Consider the following 23,278-nt stretch of genomic DNA (forward strand, 5'->3'; position numbering starts at 1 on the left):
GGGAGCTTCTTTGTCCTCATCTGTTGAATTTTAAAATCCTCCCAATCTTCAGGCTTACAATGTGTTTTTGGCAATTTTGTAAGTCTCTTCCTTTGATTTAAAACAATCTTTAACTTCCTTTGTTAACCACAGTTAATTCACTTTTCCTGATGGGGTTTTCTGCTTTAAAGGAATGTATATTTGTTATAAACCATTTATTAGCCCTTTTAATACTGCCCTTGCTTGTCTACTCGCAAATCTTTTTAATGTGTTTTCCTAATCCACTACAGCCAACTTGCCTTGCATAGCTTTATAATTTCCTTTGCTTAGATTTTAGACCCTAATTTCAGATTGAACTACTTCATTTTAGATTTAATTTAGTATACCAACATATTATGATCACTCTTTCCTAAGGGTTCTTTACCAACAATACTCTTAATTAGCCCTCTCTCTCTCTCTTTGCATAACAGTAGATCTGAAATAGTCTGTTCCCTAATTGGTTCCTCCACATACTGTCACAGACCATTCTGTTTGTTCTTTTCCCTGTCGCCCTTTTGCCTGTCTCTGCACTTGTTTAAAAACTGGTACAGCTTTAATTTTTCCAAACATTAACAAGGGGTGGTGCGGTGGTACTGTGGCACAGTGGTTAGCACTGCTGCTTCATAGCGCCAGGGACCCGGGTCCAATTCCGGTCCCAGGTCACTGAATGTGTGGAGTTTGCACATTCTCCCCGTGTCTGCATGGATTTCCTCCGGGTGCTCCTGTTTCCTCCCACACTCCAAAGATGTGCAGGTTAGGTGGATTGGCCCAGCTAAATTGCCCCCTAGTGTCAGGGGGACTAGCTAGAGTAAATGCATGGAATTGTGAGGATAGGGCCTGGGGAGGATTGTGGTTGGTGCTGACATTTTGAGTCGAATGACTCCTGCGCTGTAGGATTCTACGGATTCTATAACCTTTTTGATTTGATTTATTGCTGTCACATGTATTGGGACACAGTGAAAATATTGTTTTTTGTGTGATATACAGACAGTGCATACCATTCATAGAGTACATGGGGAGTAGGCTGGAAGTGAACCCGGGTCCCTGGCGCTATGAGGCAGCAATGCTAACCATTGTGCCACCATGCCACCCCTTGTTAATGTTTGGAAAAATTAAAGCTGTACCAGTTTTTAAGCAAGTGCAGACACAGGAAAAGAACAAATGGGATGGTCTATGACAGTATGTGGAGGAACCAATTAGGGAACAGACTATTTTAGATCTACTGTTATGCAAAGAGAGAGAGAGCTAATTAAAAATATTGTTGTTAAAGAACCCTTAGGAAAGATTGATACAATACTGAGCAAAATGAAGTGTTTCAGTCATAGCCATGGAGCTATGCCATTCAAGGATGATGTCAGGACGTAGTTACTCACACAAGAATAGTCAATCTGGAAGTTTTTTTCCTTCCAATAGCTGTATAGGACGGAGGGTGGGGTGAAGCCTTGGGTGATAGAGAGTAAATTTGGTGATTGATTGAAACATATCATGACTGAGATTGATAGATTTTTTGTTAGGCAGGAGTCTGAAAGGTTATAGAACCAAGATAGATAAATGATGCAAAGATGCATATTTGCCAGTTGAACGCTTGAAGCACCTACTCTGGCGCTAACCAAATGGAAAAGTCCATAAAAGTTGGAAATGAATGGTACCAGTAATACTTGTCTGAACCACTTACATGCCTTAAAATGCAACTCTGTGTTGCTGGTGCCCGTATGGTTGTTTTTTTTACTAGGATTTGAACATTTTGAACTCTGTTTTTCTTCTGCATGTTATTCTCTATTTGTCTATCTATCCACTTAAATGGGTGGCACGGTGGCACAGTGGTTAGCACTGCTGCCTCACAGCGCCAGGGACCCTGGGTTGATTCTGGACTTGGTCACTACTTGTGTGGAGATTGCACTTTCACTCCTTGTCCACGTGGGTTCCCTCCAGGTGCTCCAGTTTCCTCCCACAGTCCAAAAAGCTGCAGGTTAGGCTGTTTGGCCATGCTATATTGACTGTAGTGTCAGGGGGATTAGCAGGGTAAATAATGTGGGGTTATGGGAATAGAGTCTGGGTGGGATTGTGGTCATTGCAGACTTGATGGGCCGAATGGCCTCCATCAGTACTGTAGAGATTCTATGATTCTGTGAGTCTTTTTAGCTGTAGAGCTTCAATACCCCTTTGCGCATTTGGGTCTATAATAACTCCAGGGGTTGGCTCTGAAAGAACCATGCTTTTATTACACAAAATGAAAATAAATGATAACCACAAGGCTGTGGTGAACGCAACAGGCCCCAACCGAGACTAAAAAGGTTAATGAACCCTCTCGGGGTCTTACTTTATACAGCGCTCGGGATACAAAGTCCATCTGGTTAGCTCATTACCAATTCCCAGAGAGCTCATATTCAACAAGGCCAACTGGGAGGTCAATTAATGATTCCCCATGCAAATCATGAGGGTTATCACAGGGCCCTAAAACTAGATATCGCCATTCCATCAACCAATGTCCCTGATAGGAGTAATGGTAGCACTTTCATTAACGCAGTAGATAGAGGAGAGCTGGTGGATGTTGTCTTTCTAGATTTTCAGAAGGCGTTTGACAAAGTACCTCACAAGAGGTTATTGCAGAAGGTCGAGGGACATGGAGTTGGGGGTAGGGTGTTAGCGTGGATAGAGGATTGGTTGTCAAATAGGAGGCAGAGAGTGGGGGTCAACGGGTGCTATTCGGATTGGCGGATGGTGACTAGTGGAGTGCCCCAGGGGTCGGTGCTGGGGCCTCAGCTATTTACCATTTATATAGATGATCTGGAGGAGGGAACCGAGTGTAGGGTGTCGAAATTTACTGATGACACCAAGATTGGGGGAACGGCAAATTGTGCGGAGGGTGTGGAGAGTCTGCAGAAGGATCTAGATAGGCTGGGCGAATGGGCCAGGAAATGGCAAATGGAATTTAATGTTGGCAAGTGTGAGGTGGTCCACTTTGGTAGGAATAATGGTAGGAAGGATTATTACTTACGTGGCGAAAAACTGCAGCAGGCGACGGTGCAGAGGGACCTCGGGGTCCTTGTGCATGAGTCGCAAAAACCCAGCTTGCAGGTGCAGCAGGTGGTCAGGAAGGCGAATGGGATGCTGGCCTTCATAGCGAGGGGGATTGAATATAAAAGTAGGGAAGTCTTGCTGCGGCTGTATAGGGCATTGGTGAGGCCGCAGCTGGAGTACTGTGTGCAGTTTTGGGCACCGCACCTGCACAAAGATATTTTGGCCTTGGAGGGAGTGCAGAGGAGGTTTACTAGGCTGATACCGGAGTTGAGGGGGTTGAGCTATGAGGAGAGGCTGAATAAACTAGGCTTGTACTCGTTAGAGTTTAGAAGAATGAGGGGAGATCTCATTGAGACGTATAAGATGATGAATGGGATGGATAGGATAGAGGTGGAGAGACTCTTCCCGCTCAAAAAAGACAGTAGGACTAGGGGGCACAGCCTCAAGATAAAGGGGGGGGCGGTTTAGAACGGAGTTGAGGAGGAACTTCTTCACTCAAAGGGTGGTGAATCTCTGGAATTCTCTGCCCATTGAAGTGGTGGAGGCTGCCTCGCTAAATATTTTTAAGACGCGGGTTGATGGGTTTTTGATAAGCGAGGGGATTAAGGGTTATGGGGAGAGGGCGGGAATGTGGAACTGAGCCACGACAGATCAGCCATGATCTTATTGAATGGCGGGGCAGGCTCGAAGGGCTAGATGGCCTACTCCTGCTCCTATTTCTTATGTTCTTATGTTCTTATGAGTCAGACAGCTGTGGATGAAATCCCACTCCATGATTTAAGAACTTTAGCTAGGTTAACATTTCTTTCCACTGATCACTGAAGTGATCAAACAAATGTTTGGATGCCTTGGTTACTTGTGAGACATGACTACATAGGAAACTAACCACTCCCTCCTCCCCCACCCTTTATCCAAATATTACACTGACTTGTAGGATTACCATCCCTACTGGATTGGTCTGGATTGTCTCAGATTTATAAAATAATCTTCTGGATTCTCTTGCAGGAAATTCATAGCATCATGTTGTCCATTCCAGCCAGACTTGCAGCAAATAGCAGGGCCAAAGCACCCAGGTTACAATGTAGCCATGACGTGAATACTGTGGTAAATGAGATAATGAACAGTGTCTGCAGTACTGAGCATTATGGAAAATGCGGTGTGGTGATTGTGTCTTTAAGGGCAACACAGCAGATTAAGGGTCACCCGGGCTGGGGGACCAATGGGGGCTTAGAGTAAGGAATTGCCCCATGAGGTGGAGTCCTCTTAGGCAAAGAGAGTTTTTGGGAGCTAGCTACAGCCTTGCAGCAGCTGTATATTTCATAGAATCATGGAATCCTACAGTGCAGAAGGAGGCCATTTTGCCCATCGGGTCTGCACCCATGAATGGAGTCTGTGAAAGTGCATGTTTGCACATCGTCACCATTATTGACCAACTGATAGAACTAGTGGTGAGAGCATGGGGCGATCGGAGGCAGGATATCATATGATGAAACCACCCGGAATGTGGCCCAATCAGAGTTGGCAAATTTAATCAGTCACGATAAAAAGAAAACACTGGAACCCAAAACAAAATGTAAAATTCTTGGATTTTCACCTGCAGGTCCTCACAATGCAGCTATATGTTCTAGCATAACTGTTGAGGAATGGCATCTCCGGATGTTCCATCCCTCCTTTAGGCCCTAGGCACCACACATCACCTGCTACTCTGGCTGAGATCAGCTATCTGAGCACAGGGAAACAGTTCTGACCTTTCGAGCTCATTGGGCAGCGCATTTAACCATCAAGAAATTTTGGCATCCTGTCAAGATTATTAAAAAAAACCATGTTACATTATAAATCACACTGCAACAAAATAAGAAAAGGAAAACTTGTGTCAATACATCTGCTAGAGACATTTTAAAATGCTGTACATATGTCAGGAGCAATATTGAGTTTGCACAACAGTGGAAAATGGGTGGTTGAATTCAATGGAAATACAATTTGAGAGGGTTGGAGAGTCAGCTCCCAATTCGCCATCACCCATTTTACATTGGACAATGTCAGCTTTTTATGTCTATTTTTTTCTGAGTTCTGATGAAAGTTATAGACCTGAAACATTGGGTATCATCAAGGTAGCAGGAGAGAGGAAGATTTCTGGCTTGGCTCGCCCACCTTGGGAGAAAGTGCCTACAAGGACAGCATTTTCATTTCGCTGGGATGTGGGAGGGTAACAGGTAAAGGTTTGAAGGCAGCCACAGGGGTGGCTAGGCACAGAGGAGAGCTGTTTACAAGGCCCACATTGGTGCTGTGGAACTTCAATTTAAAATAATAAGAGGCCTTCCAGCCCTCACCCCTCACACACTCTCACCCCCCCATGTACACCCCCATGTCCCATACATGCCACCTCATGTCTTCCACCCACCTCCTATGGCCCATCATGTCCTCCATTGCCAAGGTATGCCCCCAAACAACCTCTGTGGCACCCTAGGCTCTCCATGCCAAGATTTATCCCACCTAACAACCTTAATGTTCCCTCATGCCAATGGAAAAAAGCTAGGAAACATTCATGCTCTTTCACCCATTGTACATGGTATGGAAGCAATGACCCCTATAGTGATGCTAGGATGTGTTTTAAACAGTCATTCATTGATAACTTTCCACAAATGAGAAAAAATCTACAGCCTAATAAAAGTGTCAATCATCCAGACCCTTGAGAGTTTCAATAGCTAAAACTGCAAGCACTAGAAACCTTATTATATTGTAAATAAACTTTATGCAAACAACAACATAGATCAGAGAGCCAGAATTGTCAATCAAGCAATGTTTTCACAAGTAAGAGGCTAATGCATTTCTGGGCTCTCAGCCAAGCCTTATTATGTATTCTTGGCTGAGAGCGCAGAAATCCATTAAAGTATGAAAACACCTGAGCCCACACTTTAGGAAGGACATAAAGGCATTAGAGAGATTGCAAGAACAAATTCACAAGAATGGTTCCAGGGATAAAGAACTTCTGATGTTAAGACAGATTGGAGAAATTAAGGCTGTTTTCGTTTTCTGAGAGGAGACTTGATAGAATTATTACAAATCATGAGAAGCCAGGACAAAGTACATAGGGAGCAACTTTTCCCACTTATGAAAGCATTGAGAATGAGAGGGCATAGATTTAAGGTAATTGGCAGGAGGAGCAAAAGGGACATGAGGAAGACTTGTTCATTCAGCGAGTGGTTAAGGTCTGGAATGCTCTGCCTGAGAGTGTGTAGAGGCAGATTTAATCAAGGCAGTCAAATGTGAATTAGACTGTTATTTGAACAGGAAGAATGTGGAGGGTAATGGGGAGAAGAAAGGAGAGTGGCATGAAGTAAATTGCTCATTCTGAGAGCTGGTGCAGACATGATGGGCCGAATGGCCTCCTTTTGTAAGAATTCTGTGAAGCTCAATCATAAGGATTGAAGAACACCAAGGTAGTAGGGTGTGAATAAAAAAAAAGCTACCATTAAACATGTACAAACTAAGGAAATACGAAGTCAATCACCTGAATTTCACTGTTATTTGTGCTGGGTATAAAGAATATACCTCCACCTTGGTGTATATAAATGAATCTTTGAAACCCTCTGAAGACTGAGACATTTAATTGCCAAGAATGTTATATATAAGGACAAGAAAGCTTTTGTTCTGTCATGATATAACTAACAACTAGTGTTAAGCAATATGCCTTGTGGGGGGTAGAATATAGAACATAGAACATAGAAAAACTACAGCACGAACAAGCCCTTTGGCCCACAAGTTGCACCGAACATGTCCCTACCTACTAGGCTTACCTATAACCCTCTATCTTAATAAGTCCCATGTACTTATCCAAAAGTCTCTTAAAAGACTATCAAACCTGCCTCCACCACCACTGCTGGCAGCTGATTCCACGCACCCACCACCCTCTGAGTGAAAAACTTCCCCTATTTGTGGAATTCTTATAATTTTGGAAGGGGATCTCAGAAGCAAGAGAACTCCTCCGCTCTCGATTACACGAGACCAATGAAGCTTAAACATAAAATTATAGAATCACTACTGTGCAGAGGAGGCCATTTGGCCTATCCAGGCTGAACCTGCAACAATCCCACCCTTTCCCCATAACCCCATACATTTACCCTGCTAATTCCGTTGACACTGAAAGGCAATTTAGCATGGCCCAATCCACCTGACCTGCATATCTTTGGACTATAGGAGGATACCGGAGCACTGGGAGGAAACTCAGGCAAACTTCACACTGATGGTCACCCGAGGCCGGAATTGAACCCAAGTCCCTGGCGCTGTAAGACAGCAGCGCTAACCACTATGCAGCCCCTGGAGTTTTTGTTAACTCAGCAACAGATGTGGCTATGAACAAGTGGTAACGTAAGAACATAAGAAATAGGAGCAGGAGTAGGCCATCTAGCCCTTCGAGCCTGCCCCGCCATTCAATAAGATCATGGCTGATCTGAAGTGGCTCAGTTCCACTTTCCCACTTTCCCCCCATAACCCTTAATTCCCTTGTCTGTCAAAAACCTATCTACCCGTGACTTAAATATATTCAGCGTGGTAACACCATGTGGAACTAGAACGACCTTCTACTTAAACACTTGAATACATCCTACATGAATTAACATGGGAGCAATTTAAAATCGCTGCTACATTACAGCAAATATATATATATAGTATCCATACCACATTGACAACACAATGACATCCATAATTAGGAAGTATCAGCCATCACACGACATTAAGATCATCAGTTTAATTATAAATCTATTATAATAGTAGTAATTTACCATTGTGAGATGCTTTGTTGATTTGTTAGCATGAATTTCAGATGTAATTATTTGTAAGTTAACCTAATGTCCCATTATGTCACAGTACACTGGTTCACAATCAACAAAAATAACAATTTTTAATTCTTTCATGGGATGTGGGCACCACTGGCCAGGCCAGCATTATATTTCCCATTGCTAATTGCCCTTGAGAAGATGGCGGTGAACTGCCTTTTTGATCCGCTGCTGTCCACGTGGTGTAGGTACGCCCACAGTGCTGTTAGGAAGAGTGTTCCAGGATTCTGACCCAGTGACAGTGAAGGAATGGCCAATATATTTGCAAGTTAGGACGGTGAGTGGTTTGTGGGGGAGCATCCAGGCGGTGGTGCTCCCATGTTGCTGCTCTTGTCCTTCTAGGTGGCAGAGGTTTCGGATTTGGAAGTTGATGCCTAAGGAGTCATACTGAAGTGCTGCAGTGCGACTTGAAATGGTGGAGGAAGGAATGGATGCTGAATGTAGTGAATGGGGTGTCTTCTTCAGTGTCTCGGTTCCTTCTTCACTCGGAAATTCCACTGACAGGCAGGGGATCGGGGTGTGAGGTGGGCATGGTGTTGGTTAGGGTTCAATGGTCGGGAGGTCATATGGTTGGGGGAGTGACAGGTAGTTGTGGGGGGAAAGATTTATGTAGTGCTGGGGGTGGACATATGATCAGAGGGTTCAGGTTGTTGGGAAGCGGTTCAGGTATTTGGGGGAAGAGGGGGTGGGGTGGTCAAAGGGTTTGGGGGTGGGGTGGGTAGTTGTTGAAGAGGTGGGGAGGGCAGTGTGGGGAAGCCTGGGAGGTTTTTCAGGGTCATCAGGGAGGGTAATCAAAAAGATGGGGAGGGCAGCCAGGGTCAGGAAGATGGCTGGGTGGTCGGGGTGGGTATTCAAAGAACAAAGAACAAAATCAGCCCGGGAAACAGGCCCTTTGGCCCAACGAGCCCGCGTCGCCATCTCAACACCACCAGTCCACCTCTCCACCCACGACCCCTGTCTAATGTTTTATGGCCATCCAGGTTGAGGGAAACTGATTTAGGGACAATTTATTCCTGCCAATCAGCCTAACAGCACATCTTTGGGGTGTGGGAGGAAAGTGGAGCACCCGGAGAAAACCCATGCAAGCACGGGGAGAATGCCCAAACTCCCACAGACACTGGCCCAAATCCATGTGTCTGCACAGCAATCAGCGATAGTCACTGAGCTGTTGTCTTGCCCAGTATCTTGTCCAGTTTAGGCACACACTAACAACATGAAGCACTAGGCCAATCTCGAACAACCAAGAGCAGCCCCAGTACGACCCATCACGTGTATGCCCCTCGTTGGACACGAGGTGGACAGACTTAAAACCTGTGAATGAAAAGAGAAAAAACATTATTATCATACTATACCCATTTACATTACGAGGGACACCCCAATGCTAATGACCCTTATTTAAAAGGATCTCCTATATCCACCCATCTCCAACTCGGTCATGTGCCTGTCTAAGTTACTCTTAAAGGACTCTAGTGTGTTTGCCTCCACCACCTTACTTAGCAGAGCATTCCATACCCCCACTACCCTCTGTGTGAAAAACCCCCCTCTAATATCTGTGTTGTACCTCTCCCCCCTCACCTTAAGTCCATGGCCCCTTGTCCTACGTGTCTCTATCATAGGAAATAGCTTACCTCTGTTTACTCTATCTATACCTTTCATAATCTTATATACCTCTATTAGATGCCCCCTCAGTCGGCGTCTTTCAAGGGAAATTCCAGGCAATTCCAAACATGAGGACAGCCTTAACTGGGATCTTGGGTTCATGTCACAATATCAGTAACCCCCATGACTTGCTTGGGCTTGCAAAATCTCACTAATTGTCCTGTCTGGAGACAATACACATCTCTTTAACTGTGCTTAATGCTCTCTGCACTCACATTGTCTGTACCTTTAAGACTTGATTAGATGTAAAGACTTGCATTCCAACCATTATCTTGTAAGTTGAGTTTGTGTCTATATATGCCCTGTTTGTGAACACAACTCCCACTCTCCTGATGAAGAGGCAGTGCTCCGAAAGTTTGTGGCTTGTGCTACCAAATAAACGTGTTGGACTTTAACCTGGTGTTGTGAGACTTCTGACTGTGGTTGCCCCAGTCAAACGCTGGCATCTCCACATGTTGGCTAACTGCAGTGATCTATTTCATGCCACTGGGTGGCGTATCACCACTGCTCAATGGGACCAGCCATCATAAATGTATTTTTATCATGAGTTCTCATCGCTGGGATTTGTACTGGTGCCGCAATTGTTTGTATTTCAAACAACAAAGGTCTCCGGATATTTAACGTTCACGTAGACTTGCAGAAAAAGGCACACAGTCCTCTGTTTAATGTCTAATTTAAAGAATGACGTATCTGACAATATAGCAGTCCTGCACTGGAGCTCCTGTAAAAGCAGACGTGATGGGTGTAAACTAGTGAAAAAAAATTCAAATCAGACACCCAAACAAACTTCTTCACACAAAGAGTTTTCCTGTCTCAGCTCGTTTTTATACTCTGACCAAAAAAAAATTTTCACTCCCAACCTATTTTGATTTGATTTTTTATTGTCACATATATTAGTATACAGTGAAAAGTATTGTTTCTTGTGCGCTATACAGACAAGGCATGCTGTTCATAGAGGAGGAAACAAGAAAGTGCAGAATGGGGTGTTACAGTCAGAGCTAGGGCGCAGGAAAGATCAACTTAATGCAAGGTAAGTCCATTCAAAAGTCTGATGGCCAGCAGGGAAGAAGCTGTTCCTGAGTCAGTTGGTACGTATCCTCAGACTTTTGTATCTTTTTCCCGAAGGAAGAAGGTGGAAGAGAGAATGTCCGAGGTGCGTGGGATCCTTAATTGTGCTTGCTGCTTTTTCGAGGCAGCAGGAAGCATAGACAGAGTCAATGGGTGGGAGGCTTGTTTGGGTGATGGATTGGGCTACATTCAGAACCTGTTGTGGTTCCTTGTGCTCTTGGGCAGAGCAGGAGCCACACTAAGCTGTGATACAATCAGAAAGAATGCTTTCTATGGTGCATCTGTAAAAGTTGGTGAGAGTCATAATGGACATGCCAAATTCTCTTAATCTTCTGAGAAAGTAGAGGCGTTGGTGGGCTTTCTTAACTATAGTATCAGCATGGGGGGACCAGGACAGGTTGTTGGTGATCTGGACACCTAAAAATTTGAAGCTCTTGATCATTTCTACTTTGTCTCCATTGATGTAGACAAGGGCATGACCTCCAGTACGCTTCCTGAAGTTAATGACTATTTCCTTCATTTAGCTGACATAGAGAAGGAAAGGAGAGAGTACAGATGTAGTGTTACAGTCATAACTAGGGTGTAAAGAAAGATCAACTTAGTGTAAGGTAAGTCCATTCAAAAGTCTGCCGGGAAGAAGCTGTTCTTGAGTTCTTGGTAATTCTATGAATGCTCAGCCCAACATTTGCCAACTCCCAAACTCACCCAGTCTGCAGGGTAGAGTAAATATCCAGTCTGTCAAACTGGAAAGGGTGCAGAAAAGATGCACATGGATGCTACCGGGAGTGGAAGGTTTGAATTATAAGAGAATCTGGATAGGCTGGGATGTTTTTCCCTGGAGCGTAAGATGATGAGGGATGACCTTATAGAGGTTTATAAAATCATGAGGGGCATGGATAAGGTGAATAACCAAAGTCTTTTCCCCAGGGTAAGGGAATCCAAAACTAGAGGGCATAGATTAAGGTGAGAGGGGAAAGATTTGAAAGGGACCCAAGGGGCAACCTTTTCACTCAGAGGGTGATGCACGTATGGAATGAGTGCCAGAGGAGGTGGTAGAGGTAGACATAATAACAACAGTTAAAATACATTTGGATAAGTACATAGATGGGAAAAGTTTAGAGGGATATGGGCCAAATGCAGGCAAATGGGACTAGTACAGTTTGGGAAACTTGTTTGACATGGACGAGTTGGGCTGAAAGGCCTGTTTCCATGCTGTATATTCTAGGACTCTATGACTCTACCCTCTAGCTCATAGTGGCTTTGTAATTTTGTATTTGCCACAGTCCATGTTTGTTAGTGCAGGGCTTGTACTATATAGAAAGACAGGGGAGACTGTAAGATTGATTGGATGGATGCATTACCATAGAATCCCTACAGTTTAGAAGGAGACCATTTGGCCCATGGAGCCTGCACCGACTCTCTGACCAAGCATCTTATCTAGGCCCTATCCCTGTAACCCCATACATTTACCAGGGCTAATCCATTTCACCTACACATCTTGGTACACTAAGGGGCAATTTAGCATGGCCAATCTACCTAACTTGCACATCTTTGGACTGTGGGAGGAAACCGAAGCACCCGGAGGAAATCCATGCAAATGCAAGGAGAACGTGCAAACTCTGCACAAACATTAAAATAAGCTGAACAGAATTTCCATATTTAGATTGATTTTGGACATCAGGTTGTTGAAAATACAGGGCTACGTGGAATTATGAAGATGATAAAGCACAGAAATAGGCAAGTTGATCTGACCAACCCAGGTTGGCATTTATGCTTCACTCAAGTTTCCTCCCATCCTTGCCCTTTTAAAACTATCAGCATATCCCTCCTATAATGACTTCAGTGAAGCCCTGGAGGCTGACCTCTGGGAGTACGAGCCATCAGAGCGAGTACCTGATTGAGGTAATGATTGCCTGGTCAACCAGGGAGCTTCACCTGTGTATACATTAAGGAGTGTCAGGGATCCGGATTCTGACTTTGTGCCTGAAGTACCCTTAGGAGTGGAGATAAGTTTGTAAATAGAGGGAATCTGGTGAAAGGACACTGGTCTCTGAGGAGTTATTTTGCCTCCATTCTCTTCTGCTTCTAATGCTTATTGAGCCTCCCTTTACATCCACCAATATGATTTTGCTTCAGCCTCTCCCTGTGATACTGAGTTCCACATTCTCACCATTCCCCAGTTCTTTTGAATTCCTTACTTAATTCCTTGATGACTATTTTCCTTGTGGTCTTTAGTTATGCTCTTCCCCACAGATGGAACCATTCTCTCTCTGTTCCTCCTATCAAAAACTGCCCTAATTTTAAAAACCTCCAACAGGTCACACCCTCAGCCTTCCCCTTTCAGGAATAAAGAGATCCAGGGTATAAACCCATTGTTCGAGAATCACCCTTGTAAAACCTTTTTGCGTTCTCTCCAGGCCTCTCTATCTTTTTGCAACAGAGTGATACTCTGTTAGCAGAACTGCAAGTGTGGTCTAATCAAAGTATAACACAAGTTTAGCATTACTTACGTAATTTTCAATTCTGACCCTCTGGAATCATGGTGAACAACCTGTGGCCTGTGGGTCACATGCGACTCATCTGAGTGGGTTCTGAGTGTGGCCCCACAAGACATTTGTTTGACCATTGCCCGTGTGCAGGGCTGCCACATTCCATCAGTTTCCATCTGCGTAGCCTTTTTCCTGCCGGTGTGACTGATGTAAAGTGAGGGTGAGTGAAGTGAGGTGTGCTGACTGCTCACAACATTGACTGTGAGAGCTGCTCCCTCTGAGTCCAAAGTGTAAATAATTATTTTGTTTTTACCAGTCGAAGTTGATTACTGCTATATAGATGATTAAACATTTTCAATAACTTGTTATGAAACATTAGGCGTGTATTAAATATATTTAATCTTATTCACCGGGTCATGGTTAGTGAACAAGCCCATTTCAATCTTGCAGCCCACTGAGATGGAGGAGAGCCACTCATGTGACCCATTCACAATCTTAGGTTGACCTTCCCTGCTCTGGAAATAAGGCTAGCTTGTTTCTTTTCCTGACCTTGCTAATCTGTGGGTGCTTTATGGATTTGTGTATTTGTGTACTCCCAAATCCCTTTGCCCCTCTACCCCACTTCAATTCCAAGCCATGAGGTGGAGATGCCGGCGTTGGAATTGGGTAAGCACAGTAAGAAGTCTCACAACACCAGGTTAAAGTCCAACAGGTTTATTTGGTAGCACAAGCTCTTGGAGCCCTGCTCCGTCATCAGGTGAATGATGAAGGGGCAGTGCTCCGAAAGCTTGTGCTACCAGATAAACCTCTTGAACTTTAACCTGGTGTTGTCAATTCCAAGCAACATGTGACCGCATTAGTTTTCTTACCCAAAGTGATACCAGTAGGTGTTGGGTGTACTCTGCATCGCAGAGTCATTCCAATGAAGGTTACTTACCCAAAGTGTTAGAAGAAAACTTTTCTTTACAGATTCTGACTGCATTTTGTACTTTGATTTCCATATTTCAGTGTTTGCTGTTGTTCCTTTTTAAGTATCTATAATGCTGCATGTCCTCTCTCTATTGTTGTAGTCCCACTTTCAACCTTATGGTGACAGTGTGAGGCAAAGCAGTACGTTGTAAGTCAGGAAATGCCTGAGTTTTCAGATAAGTGTTAACGCAGGAGGTAGTCCATTTAATGCCTTTTTGGCACTGTTAATGTAGCAAGTTGAAAAATTCAGGTGGATATCTTCCCTTATTCCCTACTCGTGTCTTTTCCATCATGGACCACATGGTGATATACCATAGAACTGTGTGACCTCTGTGTCCTCTCCATCACCAAGGTTGCCAATGTATTATTGCTCATCTCCATCCCTGCTTACAGAACATAGAACACTACAGCACAAACAGGCCCTTCAGCCCACAAGTTGCGCCAATCATTTCCATACTTACCAGGCCTATCCATAACTCTCAATCCCATTAAATCCCATGTACTCATCCAGAAGTCTCTTAAAAGACCCCAGCGAGTTTGCCTCTACCACTACCAATAGCAGCTGATTCCACTCACTCACTACCCTCTGAGTGAAAATCTTACCCCTGACATCTCCTCTGCACCTGCTCCCCAGCACCTTAAACCTGTGTCCTTTCGTAGCGACCATTTCAGCCCTGGGAAATAGCCTCCGAAAATCCACCCTATCTATACCTCTCAACATTTTATAAACCTCTATCAGGTCGCCTCTCAATCTTTGTCTCTCCAGGGAGAAGAGACCTGGCTCCCTCAACCTATCTTCATAAGGCATGCCTCCCAGTCCAGGCAACATCCTTGTAAATCTCCTCTGCACCCTCTCAATAGCTTCCACATCCTTCTCGTAGTGAGGTGACCAGAACTGCGCACAGCTTCTGCCTATTACCTGCTGAAACTGTCATCCATATCATTTTTACTTCTAGGCATAACTATTCCAGTATTCTCATGGCCAGTTCCCCACGTTCTACCTTCCATATCTCTGCTGCCTATATCATAACCCATGCCAAGTTCCATTCATAGCTGTGCTCACTGACCTACACTGGTCTGGCAAATCCTTTACATTAAAATCCACATTCCTGTTTTTAAGTATCTTCATGTCCCTCTCTGCCAGCCCTACAGTCCCATAACCCATCCAATTCGGGTCTCTTGTGGATCCTTGATTGTAATCATGGCAGGATGGCACAGTGATTAGCACTGCCGCCTCATAGTATCAGGGTTCTGGGTTCTAATACTGGCTTAGGTCACTGTCTGTGGAATTTGCATGTTCCCTCCGTGTCTGCGTAGGTTGCCTAATTGCTGGTTAGGTGCATTGACCTGAACAGGCGCCAGAGCATGGCGACTAGGAAAATTTCACATTAACTCCATTGCAGCGTTAATGTAAACATTACTTGTGATTAATAAATAAACTTCAACTTTTAACTTTTAACTGTACCTTCGGCTGCCTGGGTCCTAGGCTCTCCACCTCTCGCTCCTTCTATAAATATTCCCTAAAACCTACCTGAAATTGGCAAGGCTTCCTACTCCAGATTGCTTTCCTGTGACAACTTTGGGGACATAGAAACAGCAGCAGGCCATTTGGTATCTCAAGTCTGTTCATCCATTTGATTAGATCAGGGTTGTTCTGTGTGTTAACTCCAACTACACACCATGGCTTCATGCCCCTAAATACCCTTGCCAATGAAGAATCCATCAATCTCAGTGTTAACATTTTCAATTGGGCTGCACTTGTTGCCAACCCTGTACATGTGCAGTGCAAGTGTTTAACTTCATTGCATCATTGTGAGTGACAGAGCAGACAGAAGTCAGTGTCAGTTTAGAGGATACTGATGGAGAAATGATTTTAATGTGTAAATACTCCCAGCATGTCTCATTTACCTTAGCAACCTTCATTGTCATTTTCTTTTCAATGATTCAAAATGTCGTCTCCAATTTACATTCCTTAATTCACATCACCACAAAATGCAGTGATCTTGGCAGGCTGCGTGCAGCAGAGTGATGTCACTGGTTCTCTGCACATTCACAAAAAGACTGTGAATGTGCAGATGGGTTCCCATTGTGCTGGAATAGCCAAGATGGCACTGCCCAGGGAGCACCCGTTCCCCTTATCCCTGACTTCCTGGGGGGGAGCGGGGAGGAGCCTCCATGGCCTCTGTTCCCTCCAGCGGGGTTGGCCGCCTATTTCCTGTTAGCGAGGTGAAGTTATAAACCGCGCTGGATTGAATCATTCCTGGCAATGGGGGGATAGGAGGTGCTAGTGGGCCCGGAGACTTCAGTCCTGGGCTGACTAATAAAATGGAAATTACTACTTCAATATTTAAATCAGGTCCACGCTGATTTCCAGAAAGCCTGCTAAACGGCCTTCGTTGACGTCTCCCAGCCCATTGCGCTGCCAGAGCAGCAGCAGGATGGGAGAATCATCCCCAGCACCTTAACCAGGCCATCTTCCCTGCCCTATTCCTATAACTCCACACATTTACCATGGCCAATCTACACATCTTTGGACTGTGGAAGGAACTCGGAACACCCAGAGGAAGCCCACGCAGACATGGGAAGAACATGCAAACTCCACACAGACAGTGATCCAAGCTGGGAATTGAACTTGGGACCCTGGGGCTGTGAGGCAGCAGTGCTAACCACTATGCCGCCATACTGCCCGTGAGAGACTTAGGGCGGGATATTCTATCCGCGCACGCCACTAATCCTGCCTGAGGTCAACAAATATTTCCATGGCTCCAGCCCTCACCCTCTCCAATTCCTGTGGCGGGTGGGTTGGGAAAACACTCCCCCTTAAGTCTCTGGAGTGGAAAATGCCACCTTTGTGTATCGAGCTAATGCAAGATACCCACCTTGGCACACCACTGCGCATTGTGCCTTAAGATGCAGAGGGATCAGGTCCACAAGGGGCATAGGGACATCAACATCAAATGGTTTAAAGTGGAGGGCAGGGATATCAACAGCTATCATAGTGAGATTCAGGATTCGAGAGGGAGGGAGGAGAGTGGTCAGAGGGCAGGGAAACCTGTACATTATAAGTTCTCCTCACTAACTGGAAACAGGCAGCCAACCCCACTGGAGGAAACAGAGGCAATGGAGCACCCCCCTCTTCCCAGGAAGTCAGGGGTAAGAAGGGGTGCTCCCTGGGCAGTGCCTTCTTGGCTGTTCCAGCACAATGGGGACCCATCTGCACATTCGCACTCTTTTGTGAATGTGCAGAGAACCAACATCCTGGCTGTCTGGGGAGGGGGGTGTTGGGGGGGAAGAGGGGCTGCTGGGGGATTTGGGGCTGCCGCAAAGGGTTGATCGGGACTGCTGGGAGGAAGACTGAGGGGAGTAAGGGCGGGGGGAGATCAGGGTTGGCTGAGTCAGGAGGGGAGACTTTGTGGCTTATATGGAGAAGTCAGGGAGTTCAGCGATTGGGGTTTTGGAGGGTTGGAAGGTCAGTGATATGGGGTTGCAGGGCTGGCCAGCGATCAGGAAGCCGGCAGTGCGGGGCCACTGTGCACACGCCTATCTCCACTCTGACAGGTTGGCGCAAGTGCAGTGGCCCTCTCAGCGCTATGCTGCCAGCCTCTCCAGTGGGAATAGGCCTTGCCCGATGATTTTCAGAGCAAATCTCACTCGGCCACTCTGTGATGCAGAGTGTGGGAAATTCATTCTGAAAATGCCGCTAAAAAAAATCAGCCGAAGTTATTCCAGTTTTCACATGAATTCGGCACTTAAAACATTTTTTGGAAGAATCGCCCCCACTCTGTCAGAGAGTTGGTGCAGACTCGATGGGCTGAATGGCCGCCTTCTGCACTGTTGGGATTCTATGACCTGCTAAGATCACCTTTCCAGGCAGTGCATTCTAGATCGCAATAACTCGCTGTGTCAAAAATATTTCTTTTCGTTGTCTCTGGTTTTTTTGCCAAGCACCTTCACCCTCTGATTACTGACTTTTTCACCATTGGAGATAAAATCTTGCCCAGTGTCTCCTTCGTTACGCCACCAAATCCATTCACGATTTTGAAAAATCTTCATTAAATCTTATCTTAGCCTTCTCTGCTCTAAGGGCACCAAGCTCAGCTTTACCAGTCTCTCCTCATTACTCAAGTCCCACAGTCATGATACCATTCTGAGAAATCTCAGCGGCACCTTTCCTAAGACCTTGGTATCTCTCCAATTGAGTGGTGCCCAGTTTCAAACACAACGCTCTATCTGTGCCCTTAATCTGTGTTTGATATAGCTTCATTTTCATGGTGTAATCTATTCCTCCATTGATAGGGTATCAATATGCTTTTATTCTGACACCCTTTTCAACTTGTGCACGCTCCCCTCAACATCTCGTGCAGCCCCGAGTTCTCCCTGATCCTTCATCCCCTATAAAACTGTCCCGTTCGGTTCAGCTTGTCCAGAGTTAAAGTTTATTTATTTGTCACAAGTAGACCTACATTAACACTGCAGTGAAGTTACTGTGAAAAACCCCAAGTCGCCACATTCCAGCATCTGTTTGGGTACACTGAGGGAGAATTTAGCATGGCCAATGCACCTAATCAGCACCTCTTCCAGACTGTGGGAGGAAACCGGAGCATCTGGAGGAAATCCACAACGACACTGGGAGAATGTGCAGACATCGCACAGACAGTGACCCGAGGACTTGAACTCGGATCCCTGACACTGTGAAGAAGCAGTGCTAACCACAGTGCCACCCAATTTTCTCCTCATTCATCTGACTAAAATGTTTCTCTTCACATTAAATTGCATCAGCCACACACCTGTCTGTCAGTCTGTTTATGTCCACTTGAAGCCCCAAGTGGCTGCTTTTCTAAGTACTGTGTTTTCGAAAATTATGCCCCAAGTTCCCAAGTCCATGCCATTAATATATGTCAAAGTCAGCGCATATACAAACATTGTCTTGTATTTAATGCTTTATCACGCTTCACTGGACGAGCCACATAAATACAGTGGAATATGTAGTTCCCTTTCTCTTTTTTTAATATTTTATTCTGATACACACATTACTGTTTGGTATGCTGCAGACCTCTTCACATGCGACTTGTCGTTTGCTCATTATAGAATTCAAGTCAATCATTTGCCAGTGAGCCCCAGATTTTGCATACACAATACATCTGGCCCACACAGCATTCAGACTTTGACCTTTGTCAAAGGTCCGTTGACTTTGGGTGGGTTTTTTCAGCCTTGGGGGTGAATGTGGCTGGAAAATCCCACCCTTAGTCTCTCCTCATATGACAGACATGCCATCCCAGGCATCAACCTGGTAAACCTTTGCTGCATTCCCACTATATCAAAGATGTTCTTTCTCAGATAAGGACACCAAAACTGCTCATCATGCTCCAGGTGTGGCCTCACCAACAATTGCTCTGTACAAATGCATTGGAAATTCTGTGTATGATGATGCAGTCAGATGGTTTTCCTTGGAAGAGGCCTATAGTAAGTATACTGCATGCTCAGAGAGATATTTTCAGTGTTGACAGTGAATTACTAGTGTTTTAGCAGGAATCTGAAAGGCTCAGCAGTAAATGGTAACGAGTTATGACAGCTTTTTGTGCACTGTCACTGGTGAAATATTCTGTTTTCTCTGCAGTGGGCAATGAGCCCTGAAATTCTATGATAGCCTCTTAAATAAATGTTTTGTACCAAGTTATAGTTAAAAGGGGAATTGCCAATTTGCCCAGTGTGTGCTGAGGGCAATGGTTAACTTAGCCATTCTGACCAGGTGGGGCTCTCAGTCTGAGCTGAACCAGCTGATCTCCGTCAAGCCAGGGATTGGGGTGCGCTAATTTGGCTTGTTCCCTCAGAAAGGATTGATTTGCTCTCTTTGCAGAATTGGCTAGAATCTACAGATTACAATAGCCAGAATTTTACACTCCCCCCGTTGGCTTCTGAGGAGGTGGTGGGGGTGGGGGTGGGGGGTAAATTTGCACTGATGGGATTTTCTCAGGATCTCACCTGCCCCCTACCCAGATGTGGTTTCACAGTGAGATGGACAGGACCTTAGACTTGAAGTTCACCCTAGTTAAGACCATGTAATGGTCACTTGAGGGTCATTTTCCACCCAATCTCAATTTTTAACGTAAGGGCAGGCGATGGCCTAATGGTCTTATCGGTACAGCATTAATTCAGAAGCTCAGCTCATGTTCTGGGAATGTGGGTTCGAATCCCGCCACAGCAGATTGTGAAATTTGAATTCAATAAAAAGTACCTGGAAATAAGAATCTATTGACGACCATGAAGCCATTGTCGATTGTCGGAAAAACCCATCCGATTCACTAATGTCCCTTTAGGGAAGGAAATCTGCCGTCCTTACCTGGTCTGGTCTACATGTGACTCCAGAACAATGTGGTTGACTCTCAACTTCCCTCCAAGGGCAACTAGGGATGGGCAATAAATGCTGGCCCAGCCTACGATGCCCATGTTCCGCAAATGATTAAAAAACCCCAAGGATTGTGGGTAGGAAACTGACAATGTTTGCACATGCAATCTTGCGTGGGAAGGGGGTGCACCTCAATCAGAAGGCCCCTTCAAACTGGGTGCACCCTCCCTCTCCGCATCCACACCCTCTCGCAGGCCCCCCAAGATTGCCTCATCCCCTTCCCAACCATCCCGGGCACCCTTGTTATCTGAGGAGATATCTGTGGTGAGCCCACAGGGTGCCACTACCCACCAGGAAGCCCATGGAGAAAGGGACGAGGTGCATCAGAGAGGCCGCATGGAACACAAATAAATGCATCTTGGGTCCAAGGGTTGTCGGGGTGAGGGGAGGCATTGGGTGCTGCTGGCCTGGTGTGGGATTAGGACTACCTTTATGCAGCCTGAATGCTTACTCATGTACCATAAAGGGAAAATCAAAGTAAGTTCAGATTAAAATGGGTCGATGGCGCCTTTAGCACTGGCCTGAATCCTAGGTTCGGATGAGTGCCAATACAATTTGGAAGAAGACATTTCTTCAGAGATTCTTTGAATTGCACCAGTAACTGCACCAAGACAGCAGGATGCATCCATTCGATTGCTCAAGTGTGCAGTGTTTGGACAGATTCCAAAGCTGAATTCAGCCTGAATTAAAATGGGATGAAATGTATACTGGCCTTCTAGATTCCTGTCACCTGCTGGATAAAGGCAATGGATGGGATCTTGTCCACCATTGCTGCCAGCGAGAACGGAGAATTCGGCGCTCAGCCAAAACTACATTTGCTGCAGCGGGACCGGAGAATCCCAGCCACGGGCGAGTTCGGAGAATTCCGACCTATATCGATGTGAAATGATGCAAAGCAGTCTTGGACACACTGGCCAGCTGCAGTAACTTACACCAGCGGCCCATTAACAATGTGAAAAAATGAAAGCACCAACTCCAGACTGATAGAATTCATATTTATGTATATTTAATCTCTTATTCAGCAATGAATGACAGGAACCAATTTGCACAGTTCCTGCATTTTAACATCTAGAGGGGTAGAATCTGGCAGTGGCAACAGGCAGTGCAAACTAACCCATTGCTTAAGAATAAATCCCCTGCAAAGCAAAGGAAATACCTTTGTTTTCCAAGTTGGTTGGAGCACTGCTCGCTTTCGCTTTATCAACGAACACAAATGTCACCTTGTAGGACATTGGTTTTTGTTTATAGCTGAGCGTTGGCACTATCTGGTGGAGACCAGAGATACTTCAGGCTGTGTGGTTACGGTTGCCTATCGCTGCCTTTCAGAGTTAATGTAAGAATTCACGATGCAACAAGAAAGCCACTCTTGTATCCAGCTTTGCAGTCACTCCCGCCAAGTCAGGGGGTCTTAGCAGGAGCTTAGTTGCTATCTCCACTCTACTGTCAGCTGAGGTTGGGCAACACATTCACATTTAAATATCCCAAGAGAGACTCACTTCAGCCTGGCTCACAAACACATCTCAACCTTCAGAGGGGCGGCACAGCGGATGGCATTGCTGCTTCACAGAGCCAGGTTTGGTTCCCAGCTTGGGGCACTGTCTTGCAGAGTCTGCACGTTCTCCCCGTTTCTGCATGGGTTTCCTCTGGATGCTCTGGTTTCCTCCCACAGTCTGAAAGATGTGCTGGTTAGATGCATTGACCCAAACAGGCACCGGACTGTGGTGACTAGGGCAGTTTCACTGTAACTTCATTGCAGTGTTAATGTAAACCCACTTGTGACTAATAAATAAACTTTAAAAAGGCTGGACTATAATCAGCCTATTTCCCATGGCCGACGTGCTCCACCTCTTTAGTATCATTTCCGGCTCTTTCCCATTCATCCAAGTCAGCGAGCTGACAGAACTTCCTTATCTGTTTCTCAGCACCAGCATCCCCATCACGTTTTCTTGAGCATTGCCTGACATTGCCTCTATCTTCTATCGTTCCTCACTCACGTGCTCCTATTAACAGTTTTTAATGTAAAGCCTCGTCGTTGAGCTGCTGTGTGGAGTTAGGGTTCATTCGCCCATCTGCCTGACCTTTCCAATTGTAATCCGCCACCTTCAGTGGGTATGTGGTACCTGGTAGTGGTGACATGGCAATGATGCAAAGCAGTCTTGGTCACATTGGATTGTTTTGGAATGTATCAGCAGCCAGCTGCAGGAACTTACACCAGCGGCCCATTAGCAATGTGAAAAAGTGAAAGCACCAACTCCAAAATGATGAAATTCATATTTATATATATTTAATCTCTTATTCATCAATGAATGACAGGAACCAATCTACACAGTTCCTGCATTTTGACATCTGGAGGGGTAGAACCTGGCAGTGGCAACAGGCTGTGCAAACTAACCCTTTGCTTAAGAACAAATCCCTTGCAAAAAGTAAATACCTTTGTTCTCCAAGTTGGTTAGAGCACTGTTTGCTTTTGCTTTATTAACGAGCACAAATGTCATCTTGTGGGACAACTCAAGCTTGACAAAACTGGCAGAGGGGCAGTGTGATTAGATTTTGGTTGGTCTAGCAAAGAGATGGCACAAACCCAATGGGCCAAAAGGCCTCTTTCTATGCTGTAATATCCTATGGTTCTTCGATTGCCCTTGCTTGAGGGAATTTTACCTTTCCATGAAACAAGATTAATTTATTTCTATTTGTATTTTATTCAATGACACGTTTATTGGAAAGTCATCTGGAACAGTGACTTTGCACCTTATAGGCAATTTTGACAATTCACCCAGTTTAGTCTAGCAACTGCAAGGTGGGGACATCTACAT

The sequence above is a fragment of the Carcharhinus amblyrhynchos genome, chromosome 30 (assembly GCF_965287045.1).
Source record: "Carcharhinus amblyrhynchos chromosome 30, sCarAmb.v2.hapA, whole genome shotgun sequence".
NCBI lineage: Eukaryota > Metazoa > Chordata > Chondrichthyes > Carcharhiniformes > Carcharhinidae > Carcharhinus > Carcharhinus amblyrhynchos.